Raw genomic sequence first — 27649 nt, forward strand, 5'->3', positions numbered from 1 at the left:
AAACCCTTCCCTCCCCAAGTTGATTTTGGTTATGGCGTTCATCACAGCAACAGAAACACTAACTGAGACAAGCACCATGCCTGCTGAGATCAGAGGGTGAGCCTTCTACAAGAAGCCCACCCTTGTGTACCTGTGCAAGGTTGCCATGTGTCTATGTATTCTCTCCTGTGTGCTGCAATTGTGCAGGCTCTGGGGCACAGCAGTTCAGATAACCCAGAGCTCAAACTGTGGAAGAAAAGAAAGAGCAGAACAAGTAATCACGTGACACCAAGGACAGGAAGTAATCACGTGACACCAAAGACAACTAGAGTGCTTTGGGCGTCTGTGGAGGAAGCTTCATGACTTGCATGGAAATAGAGGAACAAACCCAAGGTTAAGTTTATTCTAAATACCTCAAAATGTGTCCTAGAGCTCATTCAAGTGGATACCACCTCGAAGCCATTCCAGGCTCTTGGTTTCTTCATCATTCCCGATTTTACCTTCCCCTACCCATCTGACAAAAAATGACTGTTTCCCTTCATTTGATTGTTTCAATATCCATGACTTGCTGAAGATGTCCCATCTTCCTACAGCCAAGTAGAGGAGGCGTCTTCGGTGGTCACAGAGAAATGCGCTGGCTTCTTCCGCCACTGAAATCTCTTAGGATACTTTCCAAATCATTCAACCTGATAACGTTAATATAGGATATCTTCACAGCTCCTCGTGTATCAAACACCTAAAACTAACTTTCCACGGTCAAAGCCAACCTTGCAAAGACTGTTTGTCTAAATGTGCCAGTTTATTCTGCTTGGTGCATTGGGTATCAGAACTCCGCCAACTGGGATGGTGCTCAGCAGAAAACATTTGACTTAGAAGTAGAACATTCCAGAGCATTTAAGGTTGGAAGTGATTTAGAGATCGTTCATTCCTTTCAGCCTTGGACACAAGAGGAGAGCTGGAGGAGGTGGGGTGACTGAGTCAAAGGCATCAGGCTGGTGGTGGTTTAGTAGCACGTGAGGACTGACATGGGGCTGGTGGGGGGGGACTCTCGGGGTTTTCTGGGACTGTCTTAGAAAGCCTAGCGTCATGCCTGGCACACAGCTGCACACCGCACAGAATGTTGAAGTGAGCGACTAATTGCTGAAAGTACTCTAACGATGTCCAACCCTTCACTAGAACATCTGCCCCCCAATAGTTCAGTGATGTAGGTACTACTAACTGCCACCTACCAAGGTAAGTAAGGGACCCAGCCTAAGATAACAGAGATAGAAAAGGGAGGGCCAGGATTTGGACCCAGGTGCAGCTATGATCTAGACACAGTGTTGTTCTGATAAAGAGAGGATGAATACTCAACAGTATGTGTAACAGTGAAGAAACAGGAGGGGTCTGGGGAAACTACTTGGGATCCCTAAAGGTGAGATGTGAACAGTACACATGCATGAAATCACAAGGTGGTGCTTTGTAGCACATGCACAGTGCAGCATGAGAACCCCAGGCCCTACATGCAGCACACAGCCCTGGGGCTGATGGGGACCATAGTTTACACAACCTAATCCTCAAAGGCTGTGTGAGATAAGACAGGGCACAGCATTTCTGTTCTTAACCGGTACTGCTTTCTCCACAGACATTTTGAATGATGAAGGTGAATGCACAGTCAGAGTAACTCCCCTCTGGAAGGGGCTCGCTAAAGTTGCTTGTTTTTAAGTGCTGGAGGGCATATCATCAGAGGGATTAGCAGGAGCCCTGCGCCTTCTGTCAGCATTCTGATCCTCACGCGACCGACCGCACGTCTCCGGCTGCTGACCTGGGAAGGCCTCTGCTGGCAGGCTGGGGTTTTAGTGTCTCACATTGCTACCTCTGAGAGCAGTTTAGCAATTAATTATTCCCAGGAAACCTCGTAACTAAAAGCTCATTTTGTTAAGCTTGACACGTGTCTATTCACGGTGACTGCAAAGTGCATTTGGGGACCTCTGCAGTCCCATCATGAGTAGTTTTTCTTCCTGGCTAATGGTCTGGACCTGGACCTGTGGGATTAGACACGTGGTCCCTAGTATGTGCTCTTCAGTGTGACAAGAATGGAGGCCTTCTGGCACAGGGAGAGCATGAGGGCCCTTCAAAGTGTTTTTGAATTATATAAATAATATATATGTGTGTGTATGTGTGTATAAGTGAGATATATATATATATATATCCATATATACACTTTGTTCCTTTTTGTGGCAGGAATTTTCAGAAAAGTGTGTGTGTGTGTGTGTGTGTGCGCGCGCGCGCGCGCGCACACGCTCACATTCATTCCATGGGGACACATAGAGGTCAGAGGCCAACGTCAGGCATTGTCTCTTTTCACTCTAGGTCACAGGGGTCAAACTCACATCAGGGTAACCCCTGGCTATAGTTTGTATCTGGACTGTCCCCCAGAAGCCCGTGAGTTAGAGCTTGGTTGGTAGCTTGGCGCTACTGAACTTGGTGGAACCTGGTTAAGAAGTGGAATGGACTGGGAGGTGTTCATTGAAGGTGTGTCCACAAGGATGGCGAGACCCCAGTCTCTTGCTGGTTTTCATTTTCACTCCTGCCTGGGAGCTGAGCATGCTCGCTCTGTCACACACTGGTACCAGGATATGTTGCCTTGCCATGGACCCAAAGTGACTGGGCCAACCATGCGTTGAAGTTGTGATCTAACCTAAACCTTTGCCTTTTATAAGTTGATTAGTTTACATATTTTGTTACAGCAATGGAACGCTAACACATTCTTCTTTGTGGACTGTGAGGGCAGCATTTATTTTGTTTTCTGCGTGGGCAAAGCTATTCAGGGCCCTCCCTCAGGCCACAGACACAGACAAGCTTGTCTGCTGTTACAGTTACATGACCTGCAGCTTAAGTCCATAACCTATAGTAGTTCTTCCTCTGTGAGCTCCAGGATATCTAAAAGATCTCTTATAAATTTCTATCCACAGCACACAAGAATCGATCCCTGAGATTGGAAATGGTTCCTAGTCGGGTTTCAAACACACCAGAACAATTAAGGAACACTTTTTTTTTTCTTTTTGTAACTCTCAAAATTTGAATCTGAATCACTGGCTGAGCCACCAGTCTCTACAAACAGCTAACCCAACATTCTCTCCCTCTCACCCAGGGGGATAGGAAAAACCGCCACTCCCACCTCCAGACCTCAGCCCCGCAGGTGTGCGCATCTGCGCCATCTAGTGTCCAGAGAGAGAAATGCTCTGCAGAACAACCAGAACCCTGGCTTTTACATCCTACCTGTAGCAAGGTGAGCATAAAAGTGTTAGGAGGTACTCAGCTGGGCTATCACTCTTTTCTTGGTACAATCTGGGGTAAGAATGGCTTGCCAGCTTTCATGTCCCTAACCAGGTGATGCTGGCTAAATCCTATAGGCCACGTCTACCTGAACACCGACATGCAGGGAGTCTATGCTAAACACCAGAGTGTGACAGTTTCAGGTGATGGAGAGGCAGTCTCAGTGAAGCATATTCACTAGGTGTTTTTATCTGAGGCTGTGACTTTCCTCAACTCTATAACTTAGCCTTTATCAATCATGATTGGGACTCTTGCTTTGAAAGATCAGGCAAATGAATGTCTTCTAAGATCTGTGACTACGAAGTAGAAGAAAACAGAAACATTCTTGCTACTCAGACATTTGGTGCTTAATATCTAAAGTAACAGTGTCACAGAGGTAATAACTGTGCTGGAGCTACAGGCAGGTCTTATGGATCCACAATAAAAATACAAAGGACTAAGCTGGGTGGTGATGGCGCACTCGGATCTCTGTGAGTTCAAGGCCAGCCTGGGCTACAGAGTGAGTTCCAGGACAGGCTCCAAAGCTACACAGAGAAAACTTGTCTCAAAAAAAAAAAAAAAAAGAAAGAAAGAAAGAAAGAAAGGAAGGAAGGAAGAAAGAATGCAGAGGACTAGACAGCAGCAGGAGAGAGCGAGATTTAAAGAGAATCAGCAACTGGAGCCTCATGCAAGGTGAAGGGGAAATAACAAAAGCCAAGGTTCTTAGTCTCAAAACAGCCCTACAGGAAATTCCATGGAACAATCTTCTATGGAAAACAGGAGACGTGTTTTATAAATAATGAGGTGGGCAGGGCTGTGGGGAGACAAGGCGCCACAGCGGAAGAGCGGAGCCTGGGTGAGGATGGACCTTCCTGGCCGGAAGAAGAGACAGCATCTGGTGCCATGACGAGGTACGGCACATCAGGTGCTGCGCAGGAAACACCTTTATACAGGTTAGTGCGTTTTACCGTGCCCAGACAGCTCCTTAAAGTAATTTCTCTTTGCATTTCCCTCCTCTCTCTCTCTCTCTCTCTCTCTCTCTCTCTCTCTCTCTCTCTCTCTCTCTCTCTCTCTTCCCTTCTTTCTCTTCTCTTCTCTTCTCTTCTCTCTTTTTTTCAGGTCTGTGTCCATGGAGACTGGTATTCACTGAGAAATGGGGAAGCAGGGAGAGATGATCTAGAGGGGAGTCCTAACAAATAACCAGAATGATGTCTCTTGTGATGGATTAAAAGGATGGAAAGTGTGCATCAAATACATATACACCAATACATATTTGCATACCTATTGTCCTGTTTTAGTAAGGACCTGAATGTTAGTGTTGGTCATTCAGAATTTCAATATTAAGCAGTGATGGCTGTAAAATCAGTGTGAGCCCCAGTGAGCCTGAGAGCCTCCAGAACCAGGCTTTGTCTCCAGTTCATCCACTTGGTGCTGCCTTAACAGCAGAGCTCTGAGGGACCCCAGAGGTCAAAGTGAGTGGAAAAAGCTAATCCCATCCTGAGGCCAACGGACTCCTTGGGCTGAGGGAGAGCACAGGTGCACTGGGAAAGCTGAGTGGTCAGAGCTGCAAATGAGCCAGAGCTGAGGAGAGAGAACAAGCCCCGGAGCTCCTGTGAACCCCCGGCCAGCCACCTCTGTCTCATCTGTCCCCTCAGCACCCCGTTCCTCTGCCTTGTCCTCCAGGTCCCAGGAGCGTCTTCCACCTCAGCTCTTAATGGTGCTATACTTTCTTTAATTTCTGCCCACCTTTCCCTCCTCTCCCTAAACCACCCCCCTCTACCAATTCTCTCATCTGACCCGTCTACGGAATCTTCTGAGCTCCACCCGTGACTATCAACAAGGAACATTCTCTAGACAGCTGTACTGTCCTGGCCAGTGAGGAGACAGGATACATCGTAAATACAACCATTTCCTTCTACCAGCCCTCACTCTGGGAATGACCTTGTTGCTAAATCCAGACTGTGTACGCACGTACTCAAGTACCGTCCCCTGGGGTGCCATCCTGGATGTCACTCCAGAAGCACCAAATAGGAGGTAAGGGGGACCCTAGAGGCGCACTTAGTGAAGCAGGTTAAGTCAAGGTGGCGTGACTGGAACAAGACAGGCTGGAGGCAGTTCATAGAGGATTTCGGAAATGCCGGGTGCCACCAGGATGTGATGGGGAACACTTTCTTCAGCTCACATCTTCTTAGCAGGTCAAGGGGACTCTGTACCCAGGTGGACAAAGATGCCAGGTGTCTGAAGTCTCAGGAGGGCAGCCCCAGCTACTTCCTGTAGAGCGTCCATCAACTTTGTCCTTTCCACACACAGCTGGGAAAGGGCAGGGATGGGACTGATGGCCAGTGAGGGTCCAGAACTTGGCTTAGTTCACAATACATCCTCAGGTGAGAATGTTCTAGAAAAATCCTCTGGTAACACCATCTATGTGCTTGAGCACAAAAATCAGCAATGTTGGAGAGGAAGGTAGGCTTCCTAGCATGGGGAAGCAGCCCATTCTCACCCCTATTTTAACACTTTAGTGCTGTACAAATGGCTGCAGTCGTCTATAAGGCAGAGCCCCGTGACACACCGGTGTGTGGCCTTTGCCCACACTCTGCCTGAGTTCCGGCTCTGAGTCGAAAGACAGACGCAGATGACATTCAGAAAGTTCATGGAAATCCTTTTCGCGTTCAAACTTCTGGCTGGGACACAGGTCAGAAAATGACCTCATCTCCTCTGGATCCTTGCCCAAGGCTGAGCCCTGGCAGCTGCCACCCTGTGCCCTGGTGCAGTTCTGGCTGGATACCAGCTGGGCCCTTTCCTTCTGTCCTGGCTGCTGGCCTCACTCAGGGACAGCAGCCCCTGGACGATCACTTCTGCGTCCGAGCCATCCTCGGAGTCTTACGCCGCCGAAGGCGCCCGCTATTCTGTTTCGTTTGACTTGCTCTTTTTTTGACAGCACCTCTTTTAGCAGGGACATCTGGCTTTTAACTTTTTAAATTTTATTTTGGTTTTTGTAGAACTTGCCAAGCAGGTAAATGTGGCTCTGGAAGTGACCTGTCAGCATTATCAGATTTCAAGGAAGCAGAGTACTCTGAGCCGGAGGACTTTAGTTTTCTGTAACAACTGTGGGCCAGCTATTGTTCCGTCCCATTTTACACATTTAATGCAAACAGTTTCTCAAACACAAGTGGGTTATATAGCAATCCTTGAACTTCTCCAGGTGGTAGAAAGGCTGGAAAAGGTCTGCAGACGAGGTCAGTTGATTTGGCCCCGCTCGGCCTGTGGATGCTCCTAAAGTTACTGTATGCTGGCGGCACGGTAAAGCAACTCCAGGGTATTCACACGTGTGGGGTAAAGGCCTCCATGACAAACAGGGTCTCTACCCTCCCTGCGACAGTGCACACACTCGGGGCATTAATGTTCTGAACAAATACGCAGCACAGTTGGCCCTTGCTATACATGGATTCTGCATCTGTGAATCCAACCAATCACACGCTGCAGAAATATTTTCTTAAAATTCTGTTTGTACTGAAACATGTCCACCAACTCCTGCCATTACTCCTTGGCCAATATGGTCTAATAACCATTTACACAGAGTTCACATTGTGTTGCAAATTGTAAGTTACCTAGAGAAGATGCCAAGTATGAGAGGACGTCTGTGGGGGGGGGGGGTCCCTGTAAATATGCAGCCATTTCGGATGAGGGACTTGGGCATCTCTGGATTCTGGTGTGTTTGAGAGCCCTGGAACCAACCATATACACACGTATATAGTAGGTTTTCCACAGAGACTCTTACTATCAACATTGCCTAATTTGACCTAAAGCTATGCTCATTTTTAGTGTCCATCATGGCCATTTACAAGGCCCCGCATTGTCATTACTACTGCTATTGATACTTTACAGCAAAGGAAATCAACCACTATCGAGTCCTATAGGCTCCTCATCATGTTTGGGGTTAGAACTCAGACGTTTTCCAGCCTTAATCCTAAAACGATGTAGCCAAGGACTGAACACTGTTGTCAGCTCCTGCCTTAATTCCCTTGTCTTACATCCTTTGGGGTTTTTTGTTGTTGATATTTTTTGTCTTCTAGTTTCTTAAGATGAATTCTAACTTGTATTTTAAATTTTCTTTCCACATTAAAGACCGTGTGCAAAGCTATTTTGTTAAATACAACTTTTTGTGCACACTATAGGTCTGTTGTGAGATCTCTTGGTTTGAGTGTGTGTGTGTGTGTGTGTGTGTGTGTTCACTCACACACTACCTGTGTGTGACTGCCCACAGAGGACAGAAGAGGGCATTGGACACTCTGGAGCTGGATTTATAGGCAAGCGTGAGCCACTGTGTGGGTGCCAGGAACCAAACTTGGGTCCTTTGCATGAGCAGCAGGTGCTCTTAACCACTGAGCCATCTTTCATCTCTTAGTTTTGCTTGCTTGCTTGCTAAATAACACACTTTCAGCCTTGACTTTGTTTGCTCAGGGACATTTAATGAATGTACTTTGTTTTCTAAATATAGAAAATTGGGCCTTTCCATGATTTATCTATTTGGTAGGGGGTGATATGAGACAGATGATTCTAAAATCTAATTCCTTAAACTGTTTGAAATGTCCTTTATCATCAAGTTTCTGACTGAAGTTCACAAATGTCACAAAATTTATCTTTTGAAAGACAAAAAAAAAATAAGGAAAAGTTATGTATTTTTAACTTTGTGGTGCAAATTTCTTTTGCATGATACTAAAATGCCTTAAGATCCTATTTGTCTTTGATTATTTGAGGTTAATTAATTTGAATTCTTCAATGAGAATACTTAAAGCATTCATTATACCTGTGCTTTCTCACACTCTGTTTACATTTCTGTTGTTGCGCCGTATGTTTGGGCCTGTGTTGTTTGTCTATACAAGTGTCTTATTTATCTACATGACATAATGTAACATTGAAAGTGCAGTAGGCCTGTCAGTCATCCGGAAATTGCACATGAAATGCATAATGAGGCACCACACTGGCACATGATGCTTGAGAGGAAATGTAGGTATCAACCTGGTAGGCTAAGCCATGCCCGGTTAGCAGGTAAAAATGTTACTTCTGGTATGTCTGTGAGGGTGTCTCCAGGAGAGACTGGTGTTTGAATAATGGACTGAGCAAAGGAGATCATCCTTCCCTAGTGTGAGTGAGCGCCATCCAGTCAAACAAGGGGGGGCCACGCTTGGACAAAACAACAACAAACCCCACAATGAACAAGAGGGCCGAAGGAAGCCAGGCAGCTGGACTGCTCATCTGAGCCTGTCCTGGGGTTGGTAATTCTAGTTCCTGGGCCTGTTGACTTGAGCCGGTACTTAGGGCACTGGCTTCCCTGTTCTCAGGCCTTTGGGTGGGGACCAGAAGCACATCATCAGCTTTCCTGGTCCTCTAGCTTGCAGATTGCACCTCCTCAGACCTCACAGCTTTTACAACGGTAAAAGCTTTCTGTACATCTACACACAAATGGACAAACTGTATGTCTATATCCTGTTGGTTCTATTCCTCTGGAGACTCCATAGCCAAGGATGAGAGTCTGCCACACTGTGTGTTGAGGATGACGAGGGCCATCTACACTGCACTGAGTATAAACAGAAACACCACTTTGGAAAACTGTTAGGACTGACTGGAGCTGATCGACATTCATCCTTCCAGGCAGCAGTCCATGTCCCACAGTAGAAGGCACACACCAGCATCTCACCATGGCATGATTACAGCATCCTCACTCTGCAAACGCAAATCCCATCAACGTTGGAATGAAGAACTGAACTGTCTGATGATGGGCGTCTATAGAGTTAAAAGAATAAACAAGCTGCTGTTCTACACACATCATGGGTGTATCTTGCAAATATGAGTGAAAGAAGCCAAGTACAAAACGGCACAGACTGTGTGCCTCCATTTGCACAAGTTACAGACCAGGCCCAGTCCATATATAGGATGATAAGTAGTGGATATAGGACAGCAGGTGCCCTCTAGTGCCATGTGGTGAGCAGGGAAGGGCAGGAGGGCTTTTGGAATCTGTTTCTTAAGCCAAATGGTAGCACATGAGTGTATAGACTGGGGAAATCAAGGGAGCAGAACACTATTGAGGTATGGGTGTGTCTGCACATGTAGTACCCTACAGCTGTTTTTTTATTATTTAAAATTTAATGTGGCTTGCACAGGATTTGTTATGAGACAGAAATTGCCACACTTGACTCAAATTTCAGGGAAACTGCAGGCACTGTGCCCATTCTTCTGATAAGTCATGTATTTCCTTCTCTGCACTGCCCAGTGGCAGTGGGGGACTGTAACCCCATTTTTATAGATTAAGAAAATGAAACTCGGGACTAGAGAGATGGTTCATCTTCCAGAGGACCCACCTGTGATTCCAAGCATCTACATGGTGGCTCACAACCATCCAAAACTCCAGTCCTAGGGATCAGACAGGCTCTTCTGGTCTCTGTGGACACCAGGCATGCATATACTGCACAAACATACAGGGAGACCAAATACCCATCCACATAAAATCAACCAAAACATATTTTTTTCAAAACAAAAGAAAATGAACCCCGCCTGGCATCCATTTGCCTATGCGCCTGCTGGTTGTATGTAGTCTTTTCGACCAAGGGCAGCGATCCTCAGCATGACCTTGGAAGGCTGCCCCAGGGCCAGGGTCCATGTTTTCCTGCTGGCTCTTAGGAGTGAAGCCTGGAGTTCCAAGTCACAGGAACCCTGTGGCTGGGCTTTTTAATTTCTCCCTGGGAAGTACAAAGATGATCTGCTCCCAAGACATTTTACATGAATTGCTTAGAGAGACTTCAGAATTCACATTAAGCCTCAGTGTTCTCACATTAAACTGTGAGCTTCCCTTGTTCCTTGGTTTAATTTCACCTCTCTGTGTCATAAGCCTGGTACTGATGCAGTGTCATTTCGTAACCAAATTTCTCCCATAAGAACAATTACTCTGAAGCATGAGCAGTTATAGGGCTTAAAACAACAATAACTTGTATTATGTGGTCTACCCCGTTCAATTATATATGTAAACATATGCACATATATGTATATTTTTGTTTGTTTGAGACAAGGTTTTATTCTATATTCAGAGTGATCTTAAACTCAGGGCAATCCTCCTGCCTCAGCCTCTTGAGTGCTGGGATTATAGGTGTGTACACCATTCTCACCTTTCAGTTTAGCAATCTTATGGCTTTGTTTGAGGTAGAAAGATCTGGGAAAGGGGCAGGGGAGCCACAAGAGAGAGTATGAAGGGAGGGGTGCTTAGATGAGCAAAGTTGAATGATAAGTATGCATAAAACATTATAACAAAACCTGTAACTTGGCATATTAACTTTAAAAATTAATTAATAAAACATTTATTCAAAGGACCATATTTCCAAAAAAGCTTTGGCTCAAAATAGAACGAAGCTGAAACGTACGATTTAGAACCTCATCACGGGAAGGGAAAACATCTTTAGGGTGATCCAAAGGCCATGGCTGAATGTGAAATTCAGCTCTGAGCTTTCTGGAAGAGTGTTATAAATCTCCTTTGATAACAGGAAACAGGCCAGTTATTCAAAGGAGACAATTTTTCAGTTGCAGATTCCCAGTAGATATGCCAAGAAGCCCTCTGAAGGTCGGACAGAGCAGGGCACCTGGTGGGTGTGATGAAGCCAGAAATACCACCAACAGGAGAAGCTCACAAACCCAATAGTCTCCAGTTTTATTCTTAGAAAATGAGTTCAAAGAGGAAAAAAATTTAAAGGAAGGATGGAGGGAGGAGAGATTTGGGATTCCAAGAGAGGACCAGGCAATGAGGGCAGGGGGCAGATTGGCCCCCCAATGCCACCCTGGCTCAAGGTCCCTGAAGCCACAGGGTTCAGACAAGCTCTTCACTCTCTGAGCCTGGCGTTCCTACCAGGGAGAGTGGACATGCCGGGGCTCTCCTGCTTCCTCCCCTTAAAGCAAAAATGCACAACAATCTATCAACTTGTGTCTGTGCTGCCACCCAAACAGGAAAAACAAAAAGTACAAGCTCCCTTGTCCCCAGGGTGGAGGTGCAGTTAAAATGCCACTCTCTGTCTTCCCTGCTGCCCTGGTCCGGGGCGAGGAGTGGGTGGGCAGGCAGCGCATTTCACTGTTCTGTGCATGGTCCTCAAGTCTGTCAGCAAGGGTAATTATTAGAAAATCCCAGTGTGTGGTGAGTTAGCACAGAATTACGAAACTGGATTGCAAAAAAATGTGACCTTTCACTATGAGCTGCAGTCACACAGTGTTTTGTCCTTTCTGTATTTTGAAGGGACACACATTATCCCAATTAAAGTTATAAGGGGCACAAAACTTGAGGACAAATTCAAGGAGGACCCCATCTTTCAAGAATTCATGCTCTTGGTGCTGGGGAGATGGCTTAGAGGTTAAGAGCCCTGGGTGCTCTTACAGGACAGGGTTCGAGTCCCAGGACCAACATGACAGCTCCCAACCATCTGTCATTCCAGTTCCAAGGGATCCATTGTCCTCTTGGGGCCTCTATGGGCAACATAGTCTCTGGAATTTCATGGAACTTCAACGCTTGGGCAGCTGGGGAACCTGCAGGAATCACAGGGCCCCTGTGCAAGGCTACAGATGTAATGAGGCCTTACTGGAGGGTTCTCTAAGGCTGGAGTTCCTCCAGGCACTTCCTCCTCACCTAGAAGAGGCTTTATGGAGGGAGACTTGCCTGGCTTTGTGACTTAGCTTCTTGCCTCTCTCCTGGCCATCTACCACATCTATGTCCGTCTTCCAGAGGCTACAGGCTCACAATGTTATCTGCCCCTCCAACTCTCGCTGGGCCTTAGAACACAGAGGTGGGGTGACACCTGGCTTCTGGGGACTAGGATCAGTTTCTCTATCTCATACTCTAATTACTATTTACTTACTCAGTACGCTGTGATTCAGATTCAATTCCAAGTCTTGGCTCAGTCTCCTTCAACTTTCAGGGCTTATGTTCTCAGAAGTTCAACTCTTCTGACTTGAGAAATAAAGTTTGTGATATATACAATTCCTTATTTATTAGCCTATTTCTTGTTGCTAAAACAAAATACCAAGAGCTGAGTACTTCATGAAGAGGACTCTTCCTTCCTTCCTTCTTTCTCTTGGTGGGGACCATGATGTTGACTAAATGGCTGTTTTTCTCAGAAGGCTGCACTGATGAGCACATTCATGGTTGCTCTTAGTGCTAAGTTCTGGGGCACAGAACTCAGGACCCAGGCAACTCTGGTGTCTTAGCTAGGGTTTCTATTGCTGTGAAGAGACACTATGATCATATCAACTCTTAAAAGAAAACATTGAATTGGGGCTGGCTTACAGTTCAGAGATTCAGTCCATTATCATCATGGTGGGGTGCATGGCGGCATGCAGGCAGATGTGATGCTGGCTACATCTTGATCAGAAGGCAACAGGAAGTGGACTGTGATGCCAAGCAAAGCTTGAGCAAAAGAGACCTCAAAGTCTGCCCCCACAGTAACATACTTCCCTCAATAAAGCCACACCTACTTTAACAAGGCCACACCTCCCAATAATGCTACTCTCTCTGAGCTTATGGGGGCCAATTACATTCAAACTACCACATCTGGAATTTCCCCCTAGTCTCAATTCTAGGCAAGATCAAGGCAGCAAACGGTAATGTAGAAAAGGCTAAAAGAGGAGATAGCTCCCTCCCAGTAGTTGATGAAATCTCAAGAGAGGAAAGGAAGTCTCACAAATGAAGACAAACTGGACTGCTTGGGACCCAAGGCCTCCTACTGTGTGTGTATGTTAAATGCCCTTTGATGAAACCGGATGATAAAGGGGACTGAACAAGCCAAGGCTCTGGCCATATTTCAAATGTGATGTGCAGGTTGGCCAGTCTCAGGATCTTCTGTCCCTGGATGACGCTGGTTCAGAGTTGAATCAGGGCCTTCTCAGGAGTGACATTCTGAGTCTCTACCCGCATGGTCCACTCCCACCAGATCTTCTCCTTCCAGGAAGCTCCGGGGCAGCTATTAACATTGTTTAGTACTAATAGCCAGTTATGGGGGAATGACTACCAGCTCTGGCCCCTATGGTGCAGAATCAGAGCTAAAGGTGAACTATTAAGAGACCGTTTTGAGAACTCCAGTGACATCACACACCAGCCTATCTTTTATCCATTGTTTGTAGGGGACAGAGGAGGAAATGGCCCCTAATTACGGAAAGGCAGAGCAGAGCAAAGCTGCCGTGCTTTCTCCTTGTTCGTGTAGTATAGACAATAATTTGTATTGTTTCTGATAGAGTGTGTGGGAACTGGGGCAGTGACCACAAAAGTCACCCCCATTTTTCTTCTAGTACCACTGGACCACCTTGTCTGAACCATTGCCTACATGAGCTACTGCCTCTGAATGTGAACCATCACTTAGCCAAGAGTTGCATTCCATGTTCTGGGCAGAGGCAGAGGCCAGGATTCTACCAGCTTGTCAGTGCTATGCTCCTTAACTGGGTACTCCTGCATCCTTGTTAGCGATGAATGAAGTTAGAGGCTGGCAAGCTCCTGCTTGGGTCTCAACGTACACTCTGACTAGGCTGAGAATACTTGGAATACCTAATGTACAGCACAGCTCAAAAGCACGGAACACTGGAGCCTACCAACCACGTACCCTCAGGATCCCGGCGCTTCCAGGAGCTAGCTACAGCTGCTGTTATGGCCTGGCATAATGAGAGGGGATTGGACTGCATGTGTCTAACCCAGGAACAGATCCAGACTCAAAATTCCAACTACGGTTTCTACTACACTGGTAACCAAGTGCCGACTCTGCAGATGGGAAAGTTGGCCCGTCTTAAATTGGCTACCATCTGTACGGCATTTGTCCAGCTTCCCTTACAGAATACTAGCCAAATGTTTGTGCAGGACAGACTAGACAAAAGGTTCACTCCCAATCAGACTGCCTTTGGCTGAAGTGACCAGGGACTTGGAATTCCAGTGTGAACACAAAATGGAGGGAATGGAGAACCCACTGGCACCACAGAGGAAGGATAGACTCAGTACACAGGGCAGGAGTATCCATCTGGTGGCAGGAACATCCATCTGGTGGCCTTTCTGACTGTGTCTAGCAAATCTGTGCTTGACAATCCCCCAAAGACCAATATGAATACAGCTGTAAGGAGTGTGGCTTAGTTGTTTTTAACTCTGAGAGAGGGGAAGAGAGAATAACATAGAGGAAAAATTCCGTAGGTACAGATAGCCTACAGATAAAATTTTATTTCCAGTTTCTGGGTGTGCGCACACCCCAACAAATTTATCCATGAACTGAGATATATATAGCTTCTTTTGGGTAAAACAAACAAAAACTTATTCAAGATGCTCTTTACAATGAGCTATTGAAAATATGCTTAGACACTTCCTTAGTGATGGGCCTAAAATTGGCAACATCTGCTCTTCAGTGCCAACTAAACAGTGTGGACAGCCACACTGCTAAAACGAGAAAGCAAAGCCACGCCCGTGGTCTGAGGAGGCGAGAGAACATTCATGGAAGAAATGGGTCTTGCCTATGAATGGACACCGAGGGCTCAGACAGGTGGGAAGCGGCGGGCCCGGCTAGACTGCACAGGTCTGTGTCTCAGTCATCAGTGTGGCTTTCCCACTGTGGACCTCAAGCAGGGGAGACTCAAAACATGCCTAAAACCGTCTATCATCACCAAATTAATACCCTGGTGTTACCAGATTCCACATTACAACCAACTTAAAAAAAAAAAAAGCATACATGTGTGTCTGTCTATGTGCGCATGTGCCTCTGGGTGCCAGGTCACTTGGAGACAGTTATAAGAAGTTGTGAGCCACCGCACAGGTTCTGGGAACCAAACTCACTTCCTCTACAAGAGCAGCCAGTGTTCTTCGTTGCTGAACCATCTCTCCAGCCCCTTCTAAGAACTTAAGAAACACCACTTAGGAAGGGGCTCAAACAAAGCCATCATTATCTAAAAGACTGCTTAACTGCACCCCCTTTCCACTTACATAGCTGGGGGAGGCCAGATTTTCTTCATCAGCTTCAACCACGACAACATATTTCCACAGATTCCAATTAAGCCGACAGCAGATAGGAAACTCAGCTGTCTTCCATTACAGTCGACACTGAAAGGAACTGCGGAATTCCAAAACAGCACCCTTCTTATGCAACTCCTTTGGCTCTGGAGAATGTAGTTATTTTTATGAAGGTATGTAAGTTGTATAATGGGATTATTACTGTTTTTTCAAAGGAGTTAGCAAGAACTCATAAAGTCTCCCAGTTACACTAGCTAGTGCTGTAAACGTTAGACTAGTCCACGCCAAGCAGAAGCTCCTCAGAGCCTCAGTTTCCAAGACAGATAGGGGTCCCGACAGTGGCTTCTAGTCACTACGTGTGCGGTGATGAAGCACTCTCCCATCCTCTTGCTCTGGCATGGAACCCAGTTCACTGCCTGTGTTTCTACATCACACTGTGTCTAGAGCCTGGAAGACTGCTCGCCTGCCCTGTGGCCTTTGGGAGTGCCGGTCATTCTGCCCACTGTTCCCGGGTCACCCCAGTTCGAGCTGGTGGGCCGGTGGTAGAAGCTGGTGGTTTACTCAGGAAGTAAACAGTTGCCAGTGAAGAAAAGGGAAGGGATGTCTCACACTTTGGTTACGTCACACGACCGTTGACATTTGCATCCCTCAGCACACTCCTTAATGGAAAGGAAGCTTCTGTACGTGGCCCCCTCTGGGATCCTTCAAACAACAGCAATATGGAGGAGCTGGCTGCTATATATCTCTCTGCTTGGCTGTCTGTATATATGGTTTGTTTGTTTATGATTTTTACTGCCTTTGGCTTCCATTTTTATCAGATTTTACAAAGTCTACATTCTGAGCAGTTTCATTCCATTTGGTGGTGTCAGTTTGGTGGTTATTTTGAAGTTCTTCTGATCGTGCAATTTTCAGGCTCTAAAAATTCTAATGTCATAGTTTTCATAGTTTGGTGATTCTGGGGATGGGACCCAAGGCCTTGCAAACACGGACTACACGTCCACCCTCAGTGTCTCACTTCCAGCCAGGAAGCTTCTTTTTCCGTCCGAGTTGCTATAAAAAGGCAAGAGGTGAATCTTTCACCACTCAGCCATTCTGTGAATGACCGTAAAAGGGTGACTTCCACGCCAACCCAAAATGACGCCCCCTGGCTCTTCGCCAGACACGTGAAGATCTGGACCATTCCCAAAGCACCCACTTCCTGCTGATGCATGCATGGTTTGCTGGGAAACAGCTCCATGTGGACTCCGAACACAGCTGTGTGAACCAAGTCTTGACCCGGAGTGGAGGCCACAGTGACCCCCAAGGAGCAGCTTCCCTGCGGTGACAGCCTGTAAGCATGGGAAGGGATGCCCTCGGACCTGAAGGCCAACCCGATGGTGTGGCTGAAGACACTTCTCTAAGAGTTTCCTAAGTCAGCCAAGGGTCCTGCCAGCAGGGAGCTCCAAGGTTACCGACTCCCCAGGGATGGGTCACAGCTATGCTCATCTTGAAGGCCGTCCCGTCCACTCCGCTCTCCGACCCCCTTGCTTCTCTCTTTGGACACACTGTATGTTTTGTTTATTTCAATGGTTCTTAAATTTCCTAGGCCAGGTTATTTGAGTAATTTACCTCAAGTTTTAGTACACAAATGTGTATACATTTCGTTTAAGGTTAAACAGTTCCCTCTTGTGGCCACTGAAGGAAATTAGGTTTGTGGATCTGGAGAGCTGTGAAGTCAAACGGAATTCATTTTCAGAACTTAAATTTGAAGGGTTTCTTAAACAGCTTAAACTTTGAGATTTTTAGATCAATCACCACTGGTGAAAGTTTTTTTTTAAATTTAAGCTAAATATCTTATTTTCATTCCGAGAGTAAGTATAAGTTGTTTCAGTATTTCAACATTTTCCATGTCATAATTTTAAATGTGCTTATAAATATTAACATATTACTTAAGCATTATGAAATGTTTTATTAGGTTAAAGTGAAATTATAATCGAGATCTTGTCTCAAAAAGATCTCCTCAAACAACAAATTATGCATAAATATACAAGGTAAGGTCTCTTAGAAGTGAATTTACAAAACAAAACAAAAACCCACACACAGCATGAGCAAGTTGTAACTGGTTCCATTTGCGGTCATTATAGTCTGCCATGAAAACATGGATGTTCCCTGTTATAAATATTCAGGGGCCACGGAGATGGCTCAGCGAGTAAGGAGTTTGTCACGGAGCCTGAAAACACGAGTTCAATCCCTGGGGGCTCCCGTAGTGGAAGGAGAGCATTAACTCCCACAAGCTGTCCGCTGCTCTCCATACCTGTGCGGTTGTAAGCAGGCATACACACACACACACACACACACACACACACACACACACAGAGAGAGAGAGAGAGAAAGAGAGAGAGAGAGAGAGAGAGAGGCTACACCTCACCTCCTACCCCTAGACCTTATGAATGAAGTCAAAAACACAGGAAAACCTAGTGTCCTTATTGGAGGTCAGTGGAAAATGGCAAGAGAATGCCAACGCCAATGTCAGGTGAGACCAGTTGTTCACCAAACACACAAATAATTCCATGCTTAAGCTGCAAATGCAGAAGACAAATGCCTCACCAAGAAGCCACACCTGACTGCCCCGGCTGTTCATGGACAAACTTCTCTAGGTTTCTGAAGCCTGAATGTACTTTCAAGTCAAATTCCCTAAATTCTGTATTGGTTAGCCAATTAAAGCTCCCCTTAAGTTATTGTGATTGAAGACACAAGAATTCAGTTTGATAGAACATTTAAATGCTTTAAAATAGACCTGATAAAGTTTTTATACTGTGCTATAATTTCTTCTTATTTGAATCTATGTCAAATGATTTTGAAGATATACAGATAACTCACCAATAACTATGCAAAATCTATGCAATAACTATGCAAAATCTATGCAATAATTATGCAAAATCTTGGCACCCAAATGGCACACTTTCATAAAGTCTTTGCTTATGCCCAACAGGAACAGTACGACTGTAAATACTGATGACATGGAAGTACGGTCTTCCACAGCACTGCCGCTTCCCAGCAAAAGAGACAGTTGGTCTTACTACTGTGGCAAGGCTATAAGAGGACACAACTGGATGTCCAGGGGAGACTGGCTTTAGTATCCCAGAGTTTGCTAATATCCATTTATCATTTACAGAAAATGGAGCAGGGTTTGCACAAAACCTGAACACATACTCCAATGCATTTTAAGTCATTTCTTACGATATCTACTTTCAATGAGCTTAGAAAAGACACAATTAAAACTCTTATTTCCTTTATTGTATGTGTGTCTATGTGAATGTGTGTGTGTGTGTGTGTGTGTGTGTGTGTGTGTGGGTGTGAGTGTGTGCGCACATCACTGGGGGCATGAGTGTAGGGGCCAGAAGAGGGCATTGGCCTCTTCTATCACCCTCCACCTATTGAGGCAGGGACTCTCCAGGAACCTGGGGATCATGTTTTCTCTTCTAAGATGGGAGCCAGCAAGACCCAGCAATTCTCCTGCCTCTGTTCACCTTGGAGTTGGAGGTTACAGACATATATAGAATTCCTTACCTGTGATGTGGGTGCTGGGATCCAAACTCTGGTCCTCATGATGGTACAATAAGGAATCTTATCACTGAGCCACCTCTTCAACCCTAAAACATATTTTTGATCCTTTGTTGGCTGATTCTGTAGATATAGAGGCTGACTGAGCATCATATTTACGTCCATGTCTGGACCTGAGCACCAAATGCGTTAAACTCCAAGATTATATTTAGCCAACAAAAAAATTTAAAACTCCAAACAATTCCAGATTTTGAATCACTGTAAAATGTTTTTTTTTTAAATAAGACTCTAATGGTGTTGTTTTCCATTAGTGTGTGGGAACTATTGGTATTCATCTTCAAAATAAAATCATTTCTAAGTTTGCCTGTAGGTCATTGGCTTAAGTAGTAAAACATTCAGTAGGCACAGGGACAGAAAGATTAACTTCAAAAGGGAAGTGTCACCTACAAAGGCCCAACAACAAGAGCATCCTGACAGTTGGGGAAAGCATGAAGCTGCCAGTCTGATAAAGTAGGCGGTGGAATTTACAGACTATCACAGGAAGAGGAGAGGGGAAGGAGGGCATGAAAGTTTCCTTACAGCTACAGGAAAAAAGACTGAAGTACAATCAGTGTCAGACAGGGCTCTGACCTGGAAAACCATGTGAAGGAGAAAGCCATCTGTACGCCCATGCTTCTAGACCCAATCACATCTCACATGGCCCTACCCACAGATCCTTAGAGCACAGATTCAAATCTGCCTGACCCATTGCACACACATCAGCCTCGCATAACAAGTCCAGGTTGTGAGTTCACTGAACTTGGGTTAAGCTCGACTACACAGGCTCAGTCCCACTTCCTTACTGTACGACCCTGCGCAAGCGATTTAACTACTCTGGCAGGGATGACAGGAAACTGAGAATTAAATGAGCTAATGTGTGATGTATAGCTGAGTTTAATGTATTACTGCAGAGTTCATGTTAGAAGCCAAATCCTCAGATTCACATATTGGTGGTGTTGGGAGGTGGGACCTTTTAGGGGTGATTGGGAGCAGATGAGGTGACAGGGTAAGGCCCTCATGATGACATTAGTTTTTAGAGAGTGTCTTGCCAGCTGCTGGAGGATGAATAGTTCTAGCAAGAACTCGAGTAGTTGGAAGCCAGTAAAATAAATTTGCTCTCATAGCCAGAGTGACAGCAGCAAAGAAAGAGTATTTCTGGATTCTGATAAGAAATGCTCACGGCTGAGAAACAGGCACCAGGGCAGCAAACCAGAAAGAGGGAATATTACTGGTGTGGCAGGATCTAAGGCCACAGCCACCCTGCCTGCAGCCCACCTGGCCGGGAAGAGCATTCAGGAGCAGACCACAGGAGGAAGCCATCAGCACAAGCCCAAGAACAGACGGCCTGTGGCAGAATGTGAGGAAGGTGCATGGAGCACCCTGAACTCTGTCAGGACTTGAAATGGGGCTCTTGCCATTCTGCATGTGGGTATCCAGAGCCAAGACATCACTGTGCCTTACATCATGTCATCTCTCCAAAACAATACATTTCATAACCTCCAGTTCCTGTGGAGCTGAGCCACACTGGTGACAGAGAAAAGGGAACACCAACTATATTTTCAGGGGTGAAGTGAGACAAACCAAAATTGCCATTGTCTTTAAGGAGAAAGTCACAATCGGTGAAGAAAAGCTTACTAGCTCTTAAATGATCTCCAAAAGTGATCCATCATTTTGGTCTTAATGATTTAGGTTTGTCATGATGGGGACCATAGAGGTGCTTTGGAGATGAGACTCACAGTCAGGGAGGGTGCTGAGACTGTCTTCAAAGAGGAGGTAGTCCCTGGAAATGCTGTTGGGACCAGGGCCTGGATCAGCCTGAGGGACAATGGGGTAAGACTCCAGCTACAGGTGGGAAGAAAGGGCTCTGTGGCTGTGTCCGGGAATGCTACTTTGAGGAGCAGCAGGGGAAGACCATCAAGAATTCACTGTGACCAGGGAAGAGGTCCAGCCTGCAGGCAGTGGCAAGAATGAAGCTAAGAGATGCAGATACTGGATAGCTTGCTGATGAGCTTTGAGTCCATGCTCACAGCCTGGCCCGGAGGTGGCACATTCATCCTGTGTTGTCAAAAGGTGTCTGCCAACTAAGAGTGCAAGGAGAGAAACTAACTCAGAAGCAGAGTTATTCATAAATTGTTCTTGGCACTGAGGTCTATGATGAAGAACACATTCCTGAAATACACAGTCCAACTCAAACTATGTCTATTTTTAGAGGAAGCTTATACCTAATAGGATGGATGGGTGAATGGATGGGTGGATGGGTGAATGAATGGATGGATGGGTAGAGACGGCTGGGTGGGTGGGTGGGTGGGTGGATGGATGGATGGATGGGTGGATGGGTGGGTGGATGGATGAGTGGATGGATGGATGGATGGGTGGATGGGTGGATGGATGGGTGTATAGATGGATGGATGGTTGGGTGGGTGGGTGGGTGGATGGATGAATGGGTGAGTGAATGGATGGTTGGGTGGATAGGTAGGTGGATGGATGGGAGGATGGGTGAATGAATGGATGGATAGGTGGGTGGGTGGATGGATGGGTGGTTGGGTGGATAGGTGGGGGGTGGGTGGGTAGGTGGGTGGGTGGATGGATGAATGGGTGAGTGAATGGATGGTTGGGTGGATAGGTAGGTGGATGGGTAGGTAGATGAATGGGTGGGTGCATGGATGGACAGATTTTTCCCCCAAGGCCCATATTGCAGAAGTCATCATTTAGACCTCTCTAATGATATGCCTTGTTCTGCAGAGAAAACTTGGCTATGAAAATCTAAACCTCAGCCAGAGCACCAGACGTTCTAGGGACCACTTAACTGGAAAAAGAGGTCACATGAAACTCAAATAATGTATGTGTGAGTTATGACTGTTATGGTTTGGATTGTAATAGAATTTTTTATCTATTTATTTTTATTTATTTAAACAGGGTCTTACTGTATTGCTATGTAGTTATGGTTGGCGTGGAACCTGCTGTATAGCTCAGACTGGCCCCAAGGTCACAGAGATCCACCTGCCTCTGCTTGCCGAGTACTGGATTAAGCATAGATGAATTCTGTAAACTTGGGGATTGTATCGTGCACCATCTCACCCAACCACAGTATAGATCTTTATCACCACCATTATCCTTAAGATTTATTTATTTTTGTTTTATGTGTATAGGTGTTTTGCCTGAATGTATGTCTGTGCACCCTGTGTCCATGGAGGCCAGAAGAGACCATCAGAGCTCCTGGAAATAGAGTTACAGACAACTGTTACTTGTCATGTGGGTGCTGGCAATCAAACCCAGCTTCTCTGGAAGAGCAGCCAGTGCTCCTAACCTCTGAGCCATCTCTCTAATCACCATGGTTTGGAGCACCAAAGCCATGGGTTGAAAACTTGGTTATCAGCCTGTGGCACTGTTGGCAGGTGGTAGACACTTTAGGAGGTGGGGCACAGTGAGAAGAAGTTAGGTACGCCCCTGAAGTCGGTATTAGAAGCCCTGGTCTGTCTGCCACTCCTTCCCTTCCCCCCCTCTTTCTGTGTGTGTCTCTTTATGTTTCTCTGTCTGTTCTCTCTCTGTCTCTGTCTCTCTCTGTCTCTCTGTCTCTCTGTCTCTGTCTCTCTCTTTCTGTGTATGTCTCTTTATGTTTCTCTGTCTGTTCTGTCTGTCTGTCTCTCCCACCTCTCTCTCCGTGTACTCTCTTTCTCACACCCACCCCTCACCTTCTTGGCTACCATAAGGTGAAAGACCTTGCTGTACCATCGGCTCATACCATGATGTCTGCCTTAACCATATAGGCCCAAAGCAACAGAACAGAGTAAACACGGATCAATTCTGACACAGCCCTGAAGAAATCTCCCCTCCTTTCAAGTCACTGATGATTTGTCCCTGCAACAGAAAGGTAATAAACAACTTTGTTTGGCTGTTCAGGCAAAGACTGCTCTTTCCTCTCTACTGCAGATGGCCTTCCAGGGGGCATCTATGAGGCCTGCTTAGCTGCTGTAGGCTAAATTGTATCTGCTACACACCACTTATTAAAGTCGTAAACCCCAGTGATTTAGAGGGTGAGTTCATTCGGAAACAGGGATGCTACGGAGGTAATTAGTTAAGACGAGGTTAGGAAGGCAAGCGCTAAGCCAGTGACTGGCCTCTTTATACAACTCTGGATGGAGGGGCAACCCACAAGACTCCTGTGATCAGGGAGGAAAGGAGTGCTTGTTTCTGCTGCCACAAAATCATTCCCCTGGATTTGCAGCCTAGGCCTGCAAGGCACCCTTTTGGCTACCACATAAGAAGTTCCTGCTCATTCTTCAGTGTTTGAGTCACAAGTAATTTTTGTGCTTTCTGGGGTCACAAGCATGTTCAGATAATGATCCTAAAAGGATGTCCAGCAAACCTTCCTAGGAACCACGTAACATGATATTTCTAATAATTCCCACGGTGAACACAGAGCTCAGTAGCACTATTTCCCTGAACTCTCCCATCCCTTTTCCCAAGTGTTGGGGACAAAACCTTGAACATGCTAGGCAGGCCAGGGCTGTACTATTAAGCTGCATCCCAGCATTCCTTTCTTCCTACACTAAAAAATGTAAGGCCCTTAAGCTTTAGTGTCTTCTTCTAAAAGTCACACAGTGAGACACTACTGGGCAGGACTTTGAAGGCAGCAATTGGTCACCCTCAGTGTCCCAGCTACCAACCCCTGCACAGAGCCTTCCACCTCTCCACTGGTGACCATCACCCTGACAGACGAAGACCACAGACCTGTGAGCAGGTAGCACAGCCCATGCTGTGCCCTTGCCGTATAGGCCTGGGCAGGGCCACTCAACAAAAGTAAGCTAAACTTGATACTGCACAAGGTCAGGGTCTTGTGCTAGGTGTCTTCAGGTGACCAGGCACTGGCCCTGAAAGGCTTGACAGTCAGGTCACACATCCACAACAGGGACCAAAGCTCAAGAGGACACTGAGCTGGCTAGGAGGGTCCTTTGCCAAGGAGATGCGGGAAGGCTGTCCATAAGAGTGGGCACTGGCGCCGGGCGGTGGTGGCGCACGCCTTTAATCCCAGCACTCGGGAGGCAGAGCCAGGCGGATCTCTGTGAGTTCGAGGCCAGCCTGGGCTACCAAGTGAGTTCCAGGAGAGGCGCAAAGCTACACAGAGAAACCCTGTCTCGAAAAACCAAAAAAAAAAAAAAAAAGAGTGGGCACTGGAATGGATCACAGCAGAAAGGACAACTTTGAGCTGAAAGGATGAAGGGCACGCTGGTCCAAAATGACCATTGAGAAAGCTGCAGAAACATCGGGCCTCAGCACCATCTTTTGCTAGGAGTTTGTGGTTATCATAAGGCAAAGATAGTCTTTTCTTCTCATCATTTACACAGCTCTCAGGAGAACAAACCTCGTGCAAGCAGGTCAGGTGGTGGATGTGTCCATCTGTTTTTCCACCTCTGCTTGCTAGCCTCATGACTGAGACGTGGGCCTTACTGCAACTCAGTTGCTCAGCTGTCACACTGGGTGGAACTATACATGCTCCACAGATTGCGGAGATGGTCACATCCGCTGAGCCTGGACCACCCACAGTCAGTGCCCTGCCAATCATAGCCGCTCTTACTATTATTGCGATCATTACTGTGACAGAGCCTTCCGGTTGTCTTCTGCCTCATGTTGCTCCCTACTAGCTCTTACAATTTGCTGAGCTCATCCTGGCCTTCCTTGGGTCCCTTACATATAGGACACAAGATGGACGCATGCTGAGAACACAAGTAAGTCATTTGTGCTGTGAGAAAAATACCTGACAGAAACAGCTTATGGGAGGAAAGATTTATTTGGGTTTATATTATCAAAGGGTTTCACTCTATCATGATGGGGGAGGTACAGTGAGTCCATGGCAGCAGAAGTATAAGGCAGAAAGAAGCCATAGCATGGTAGAGTAGGTAGCAGGAACCAGGGGCCAGACTGTAACCTCCCTGTGCCCGTCCCTAGTCACCTCTATCCCCCACCTCCTTAAGCCACCAGCTCAGGAACAAGCATTTAAAACCCCAGTCTGTGGGGGACGTTTCAGATTCACATTGTCTGCATCTTCACTCACTCACGCAGTCCACTGAAGCTTTTCCTATCATCTCTGCAATGTTCTCAGATGCCTAGGAGGCCGTGAAGGTCCTGTGTGTTTATTTATCTGCTAATGAATTAGTCATTCCAAGTTCCCATAAGCATTCAAGAGTAACAACTTCCATGTCTCCTAGGACTAGGGAAAGCTCTTTTTGGTGGGGGGAAGAAGGGAAGAGAATCTGGTTTTTCTCTGTTGTCAGGGCTGGTCTTAAACTCTAGGCTTAAGTGAATCCCCGGCTTAGCCTTCACAGTAGCTGGGACTACAAGCATGCACCACTATACCCAGTTTTGGAAAAAAATTAATTCAAGAAAACAACTCCTAATGGGCACTGCTAGTTAGACTTGCAGTCTAACTAGTACCCCCGTGGTACACTTCAGTATGTCCATTATCAAACCGATAGGAACCAATAGTACTCTAGATCTTAGCCAAGGGCCAAGAAGTGGCAATAACGATACATTACCAATCTGTCACCTGATAATAGAATCATGGCTACTCACAAAAACTGCTGCTGTTCTCTGTAGTTCACACTGGACCCTGGAGAAATGTCACCAGCACCATCGGTCGGTCACTTCCAGCCCCGCTGCTCCCCTCCAGTGATTCTCAGGGAGGTAAGTTCAAGCAGGTCGTCCTGCAGCCGAACAGGTGATAAATGCACAAGAAGCAGCACAGTGTCTTCCAGAAGGTCGGCTGCAAAGGTCAAGAGGGCGGAAGTCTTAAGGAAGGAAAAATGTCAGCTATGCTGTTTTGTGTGAGAGCAGGAATCCACTCCTCCATTGTCAAAAATGTCTAGACCGCTGCTCGCTCAGCCCCAATCCAAATTTTTAAGGCTGGCTTGCAAATTGAAAAGAATGTGCATTGCTTGGGAAATGACCTTCTATGTTTTGAGTGGCCTCAGAGCCATTTGAAAGATGCTTTTCAGCTGTTCTTAACCACTTTGATTTTCTGACGAGTTTTGTGAGCAAAATGTCTTTTCTGTGCCTCTCCCACACCCTGTTACTAATACCAACATGAATTCATTCCCTTATCGGATAAGAAAGTCGTGAGGTCACAACAGTCACAAGCTAATCTATATTCCCCCAAACACCCTTGAAATTATTGTCTCTTTTTTAATTTGGTAGAGGATCTCATGCAGCCCAGCCTGGCCTCAAACTCACAATGTAGCAGTGGGTAACCTGGAACTCCTGTTTCTACCTCCCACATCCTGGGATAACAGGTGTGTGCCACCACACCCAGCTATTGCTTTTGTTTGATGTCTGCACACACATTTCATGTCTCATATGTCTTAATATGGCTCTTGCCCCGAACCCATCCATATAGGCAACAACTGAACACTAAGTCTTTGGTATGTTAGTTTAGGGTAAAGATACAAGGCAGTTCCCCAGTACACCGAGGATCCCTCATTCTTGTCTCTAAACCCATGTGTATATTTTACAAACATGGTTCCTTCCATCTGTCAGTCCATTCATATATCTATCAAACATTATGAGAATTAAAATCACTTTAAAATGTGAGCATATCAGGCTCCCAAAGGAAAAAGTGTGCTTGCAATTTCAAATGCTGACATTGTTTCCTGCCGGCATTGGCTCCTCCTCTATGGAGTCAGAGAATGGGGTTCTTTAGATCGAGGACTCTCAGAGAATCATTCACACTGAGAAGACAGTGAGGTGAGGGGATGCAGATGCCTTTCAAGTGCACGTGGATAAGCTCACTTGAGTCATTCCCCCACACAGGAGATCACAGAAGATCAGAGACTCCAGAGTCCAGGGCCTGGCTTTACACATTTACTGCAAATCTGATGGTGGGGAAAAGTTCTCAGGCTAACTTGGGGGTGGGTGTCAATGAGTAACTGGCCTTTGGGGTTCCTGTGCCACTCATTCAGAAAGTTTTGGAGTTTGGACCATTCCAGGTTTCGGACGTTTGGATTAGGGATGTGCTGTGGGATGGTCTGTATGTCAAATGTGTTGCTATGATTGGTCAATAAATAAAACACTGATTGGCCAGGAGCCAGGCAGGAAGTATAGGTGGGACTAACAGAAAGGAGAATTGAGAGAACAGGAAGACGGAGGGAGACACTGCCAGCTGCCGCCATGACAAGCAGCATGTGAAGATGCCGGTAAGCCACGAGCCATGTGGCAAGGTATAGATTTATAGAAATGGATTGATTTAAGATGTAAGAACTAGATAGCTAGAAGTCTGAGCCATTAGGCCAAACAGTTTAAATAATATAAGCATCTGTGTGTTTATTGTAAGTGGGCTGTCAGACTGCCGGGGCTTGGCGGGACCCGGAGAGAAAACTCTCCAGCTACAGGGACGCTTGTCCCAGTTTGCATTCTACTGCTGTGAAAAACAGTATGGAGCAACCTGGGGAAGAATGGTTCATTTCACCTTACAGCTTACACTCCCCATGGAGGGGAGGCAGAGCAGGAGCTCAAGGCAGGAACCTGGAGGCAGGAGCTGAAGCAGAGACCATGGAGGGGTACTTCTTGCTGGCTTCTGTCCATGGTTTTCTCAGCTTGCTTTTTATATACAACCAGGACTGCCTGCCCAGAGACGCCACTGCCCACAGTGGACTGCACCCTCCCATATCAGTTATTAGTTGAAAAACAAAACAAAAGAAAGAATCCATAGACATGCCTACAGACCAATCAAATGGAAGGAACTCCTTAGCTGACATTCTGTCTTCCCAGATGACTCTAGCTTGTGTTAAGTTGACC

At 46.2% G+C, this 27649-nt stretch overlaps 1 long non-coding RNA gene across 2 annotated transcripts in view; it reads right to left on the reverse strand.

The window, feature by feature from the left end:
* Positions 1-15114: 15114 nt before the first annotated feature.
* Positions 15115-27649, reverse strand: part of LOC131919355 (uncharacterized) — a 42338-nt gene continuing 29803 nt past the window's right edge. For both annotated transcript variants that reach the window (XR_009381232.1, XR_009381233.1), the window contains exons 2-4: positions 25433-25622; positions 18830-18912; positions 15115-16986 (exon numbers count right to left, since the gene is read on the reverse strand). This is a non-coding gene — a long non-coding RNA (uncharacterized LOC131919355). The remainder of the gene's footprint in view (positions 16987-18829; positions 18913-25432; positions 25623-27649) is intronic.

This window comes from Peromyscus eremicus, chromosome 9 (genome assembly GCF_949786415.1).
Source record: "Peromyscus eremicus chromosome 9, PerEre_H2_v1, whole genome shotgun sequence".
Taxonomy (NCBI): Eukaryota; Metazoa; Chordata; class Mammalia; order Rodentia; family Cricetidae; genus Peromyscus; species Peromyscus eremicus.